The sequence below is a fragment of the Nerophis ophidion genome, linkage group LG03, assembly GCF_033978795.1.
Source record: "Nerophis ophidion isolate RoL-2023_Sa linkage group LG03, RoL_Noph_v1.0, whole genome shotgun sequence".
NCBI lineage: Eukaryota > Metazoa > Chordata > Actinopteri > Syngnathiformes > Syngnathidae > Nerophis > Nerophis ophidion.
Window position 1 is genome coordinate 90816604 of NC_084613.1, and position 6107 is coordinate 90822710.

Consider the following 6107-nt stretch of genomic DNA (forward strand, 5'->3'; position numbering starts at 1 on the left):
TAGAGGAGGGAATTCAATGGAGCGTCATCAGCCAATAGAAAACGGCGGTGTGAAGCTGGAAGCCAATCAGGATCCAGAGTAGGCATATACTTGTGCTACATTCAAACGCCCTACACGAACAGTCGTAATTCTAAAAACTACAAAGAAAACACTCCAGAAACTTGACTGAGAAAGCCTCAAGTTCAAATGTGTAAAAATAGCTTTTGTATCTTGTTTTACTTTTTTGTTATTTTTTTTACAATCCCTAATTTATCTTTAAGTTTTGTTTGTAATAGCGAAATATTCCGTTTGTACCTGAAAGCAGCTTCACCATTGCTTTCTTGATACATCGATACAGTGAGTGTACTGTTATATTACAAGTGCATTTCAATACATTTCAATATGTTGCACTACTTATTTGAATTCAGAAGTTAAATTTAAAGGCTCATAATATATTTGTACATTTGCTGATTAGAGCACGAACTAGTAGTTACAATACATTTTTTTTAACAATCTGTACAATTTTATTAAATTGTTTTGTTGTTCTTGTGAGATGTATTAATACAAATATTTTTAAACAATACATATTTATATCCGTTGTGGTGAAGAAGGAGCTGAGCCGGAAGGTAAAGCTCTCAATTTACCGGTCGATCTACGTTCCCATCCTCACCTATGGTCATGAGCTTTGGGTCGTGACCGAAAGGATAAGATCACGGGTACAAGCGGCCGAAATTAGTTTCCTCCGCCGTGTGGCGGGGCTCTCCCTTAGAGATAGGGTGAGAAGCTCTGCCATCCGGGAGGAACTCAAAGTAAAGCCGCTGCTCCTCCACATCAAGAGGAGCCAGATGAGGTGGTTTGGGCATATGGTCAGGATGCCACCCAAACGCCTCCCTAGGGAGGTGTTTAGGGCACGTCCAACCGGTAGGAGGCCACGGGGAAGACCCAGGACACGTTGGGAAGACTATGTTTCCCGGCTGGCCTGGGAACGCCTCGGGATCCCCCGGGAAGAGCTAGACGAAGTGGCTGGGGAGGGGGAAGTCTGGGCTTCCCTGCTTAGGCTGCTACCCCCGCGACCCGACCTCAGATAAGTGGAAGAAGATGGATGGATGGATGGATGGATGGATGGACATATTTTTTGGGAATATTGTAGTGAATATATGGAATATATTTCACTTTTTGACGTGAACCATTGAAATACATTTAAAATGTATTGCACTGCAGGGAGATAACATGGAGATTTGAACCACAAGAGACAAAATGGAAACAATATTCATTATGATATTGTCTTTCATGCGCTCATAGAATACCTAAAATACATGTCTCAATAATGTCAGTATTGCTCAATACACATACAGAATAGAGTGCTTTATTTGTCCCTTGAGAGAAATTATAGTTAAGTACACTTTCTAATCTAGTACCTAAATGCATTGGTACACATTGATTCTGATGCATATTTCAAAGCGGATGTTTACTGCTGTATGGTAAAAAAAAAAAAAAAATAGAAACAGGATGAACTGGTTCTGCACTAAAGCTGGTACCAAGACAAATACATGTCACCTCCCTGTGCTGCGTTACTTCCTAAACAAAATATGTCTCACATTAACGACATAAATACTTGCTTTCATTTTCCCTTGGCTGCAGATGTTTCCAAACTAGCAGTACATGCTGTTAAATGAAGCGCCAAACACCCAGGCTGACCCCATCCGGCCAGCAGACCTCATAATCCCTTATGAAATTAACATGCAAAACAGCTCCCACCTTGCACCCTGACAAACATCTGCAATACAGAGTCACTGTGTTGGCACATGCTATTTTAAGTTCAGCTCCACCAATAAATAGAATTAATAAGCAACTGGTATAAAAAGTTAATAGTGCTTCAATGACCGCAAGGGGGCAAAAGGTCAAATACACGACCGTTAAAGATTCAAGGGAATTGCCGTTTCGACTTTCTACTTTCGATAGTAGCTCACCACCTTACTCTATGGGAGTAAAAAGGAAATTCTTTGTTATCCGTGCCATAAAACTGTCAATAACTCCTCACAAAGAGGGAGGGGGAGGGCAGGAGATAGTCAGAAGATGGGAGGCGTGGCATAGGGAAATTAGGCAATATATGAATTTCTGCCTTGGATATGATTGCACATATAATTTTTAATTCATACTGTTATTGCGTACTATTTTTTAGTTGTTTACTCTGCGTGCTGTGCTTCTTTTGCCAATGTCTTGTATACTGTATGTAGTGCTGCTGCTATTGTAACCTTAATATGTCTGTAGGCCCACACCAAAGGATCAATAAAGTTATGTGAATACATATATACATACTGTATATATACATTTATATTTGCTTTAGGGGATTTTAAAAGATAAAATAAAATAAAATCCCCTGATGAGCAGGGAAACCTGGGAAACAGGCTTGTAGGGATGATATAGCCTCTTGTGTTTTTTCCTGACTTAACGTATATTCCGCTCTACCTCGGTATTGAGCACTGTATAACAAATAAACCACAGAAACCTCGACTATAAATATATATTTATATATACATTTATATTTATATATACATACATATATACAGTATATGTATACATATATGTTAGGGCTGTGAATCTTTGGGTGTCCCACGATTCGATTCAATATCGATTCTTGAGGTCACGATTCAATAATATATCGATTTTTTCGATTCGATTCTCGATTCAAAAACGATATTTTTCCGATTCAAAACGATTCTGTATTCATTCAATACATAGGATTTCAGCAGGATCTACCCCAGTCTGCTGATATGCAAGCAGAGTAGTAGATTTAAAAAAAAAAAAACTTTTATAATTGTAAAGGACAATGTTTTATCAACTGATTGCAATAATGTAAATTGGTTTTAGTTATTAAACGAACCAAAAATATGACTTATTTTATCTTTGTGAAAACATTGGACACAGTGTGTTGTCAAGCTTATGAGATGCGATGCAAGTATAAGCAAGCCACTGTGACACTATTTTTTTTTTTTTTTTTTTTATAAATGTCTAATGATAATGTCAGTGAGGGATTTTTAATCACTGCTATGCTGAAATTATAATTAAAATTGATACTGTTGTTGATAATATTCATTTTTGTTTCACTACTTTTGGTTTGTTCTGTGTCGTGTTTGTGTCTCCTCTCAATTGCTCTGTTTATTGCAGTTCTGAGTGTTGTTGGGTCAGGTTTGGTTTTGGAATTGGATTGCATTGTTATGGTATTGCTGTGTAGTGGTTTGTTGGATTGATTAAAAAAAATCAATTAAAAAAAAAGAAAATCGATTTGTTAAAAATGAGAATCGATTTGTTAAAAATGAGAATCATTCTGAATCGCACAAAGTAAACGATTCGATTCGTATTCGAATCAATTTTTCCCCACACCTCTAATATATATATATATATATATATATATATATATATATATATATATATATATATATATATATATATATATATATATATACAAAAAAAATCCAAAACCAATGATGTGTATATTTTGAACAAAAACAGAATACAATGATTTGCAAATCTTTTTCAACCTATATTTAATTGAATAGACTGCTAAGACAAGATACTTAACGTTCGGACTGAAAAACTTTATTTTTTGCAAATATTAGCTCATTTGGAATTTGATGCCTGAAACATGTTTAAAAAAAGCCGGTAGAAGTGGCAAAAAAAACTGAGAAAGTTGAGGAATGCCCATCAAACACTTATTTGGAACATCCCACAGGTGAACAGGCTAATTGGGAACAGGTGGGTGCCATGATTGGGTACAAAAGCAGCTTTTACAAAAGGCTCAGCTATTCACGTGAGCAAATTGTAGAACAGTTTAAAAACAACATTTTTCAACGAGCTATTGCAAGGAATTTAGGGATTTCACCATCTACGGTCCGTAATATCATCAAAAGGTTGAGAGAATCTGTAGAAATCACTGCACGTGAGCGATGATATTACAGACCTTCGATCCCTCAGATGGTACTGCATCAAAAAGCGACATCAGTGTGTAAGAGATATCACCACATTTGCTCAAAAACACTAAAAAAAACCACCGTCAGTAACTACAGTTCGTCGCTACAACTGTAAGTGCAAGTTAAAACTCTAATATGCAAAGCCAAAGCCATATATCAACAACACACAGAAACGCCCCGGGCTTTGTTGGGCCCGGCTCATCTGAGAAGGACTGATGCAAAGTGGAATAGTGTTCTGTGGTCTGACGAGTCCACATTTCAAATTGTTTTTGAAAACTGCGGACGTTGTGTCCTCCAGATCAAAGAGAAAAATAACCTTCCAGACTGTTATGGGCGCAAAGTTCAAAAGCCAGCATCTGTGATGGTATGGGGGTGTATTAGTGCCCAAGGCATGGGTAACTTACACATCTGTGAAGGCTCCATTAATGCTGAACCATGGACGCCCCTGCTTATTTCAGCAAGACAATGCCAAGCCACATGTTACAACAGCGTGGCTTCTTAGAAAAAGAGAGTGGGTACTAACCTGGCCTGCCTTTAGTCCAGAACTGTCTTCCATTGAAAATGTGTGGTGCAATATGAAGCGTAAAATACCACAATGGAGACCTCGGACTGTTGAACAACTTAAGCTGAACATCAAGCAAGAAAAGCAAAGAATTCCACCTGAAAAGCTTAAACAATTGGTCTCCTCAGTTCCCAGATGTTTACTGAGTATTGTTAAAAGGCAGGGCCATGTAACAGAGTCAAAAAAATGCCCCTGTGCCAACTTATTTGCAAAGTGTCGCTTCCATTAAATTCTAAGTTAATGATTATTTGCACAAAAAAAAAATAAGTTTCTCAGTTCGAACATGAAATATATTTTCTTTGCAGTCTATTCATTTGAATATAAGTTGAAAAGGAATCGCAAATCATTGTATTCTGTTTTGATTTATGAATTACACAGCGTGCCAACTTCACTGGTTTTGGGTTTTGTATTATAATGCACACATAAATACTGCAATTTAGTTCGTATCCTTCTAGGTCAAAAACCATTCCTTTTTTAGCATCCATCCATGTTTCTGATATAGCGATAATTTTGAAAGATTTGTTGAATTGTTCCAAAAAATGCTTCACTTTGTTGTAGATGGCAAACAATTTTCTGTTGTTTTTGTTATATTTTTATCTGAATAATAAGAACAATTATTCCTGGTGTGAAAGACAACATTTGTATCTGGATCTATATCCTTATCTAATTCCGGACTATGCTACTGAAGGTTTTCAGTACCATACTTTCCTGTTCTCCAGTGTTGCTCTCTGAATATCTTTAAGTGTCGATGAATGAAGATCATCTTGTTGGGTAATCCCTTGGAGCGTTGCAATTTTGTAGTCGAATGTCAATGTTTGTTTTCCGTCAGATTCCATTATCGTTGTTGTTGTTGTTGTAGTTGCTGGGTGTTCTGATATTCATCCAAATCCTTGATGTCATTGACAACAGAGATATAATTGTGGCAAGGCACAGATCTGGCCAAGGTTAGGAAATAATTTCTGCAGCACTCAAGGTTCCTGAGAGCACAATGGCCTCCATAATCCTTATATGGAAGAAGTTTGGGATGACCACAACTTTTCATTGACCTGGCCATCCTGCCAAACTGTGTAATCTTGGGAGAAGAGCCTTAGTGAGAGAGGTAAAGAAGAACCAAAATATCACTGGGGCTGAGCTTCAGGGTTGCAGTAGAGAGACGGGAGAAAGTTCCACCAAGTCAACTATTGCTGCAGACCTCCACCAGTTGGGGCTTTATTGTAGAGTGGCCGACCAAACCTCTACTCAGTGCAAGACATACAAAAGTTTGCATATTCTCTATCATCTTCTCATATTTTAAAAGCATATTGGGAAAATATAATTAAAACACAATTGGGTGAAAAATATATTTCTTCAAATTATTATTTTTTTTTCTATTTTCTGTAACATGAAATTCAGCATAGTATCATAAATAAAAGTAATAATCTTGACTAATAAAAGAACAAAAAAAATGTATGTTCAAAAATAATTAAGAAATAAATATTGTATACGTCCTTATGCCACTCCTCTACATCTTCCCACTATTTCGGAACAAATGAAAAAATAATGGCGTGAAAAAATATATATTTTCAAATTGTTTCTTCAAATGGGTTGCACTATCA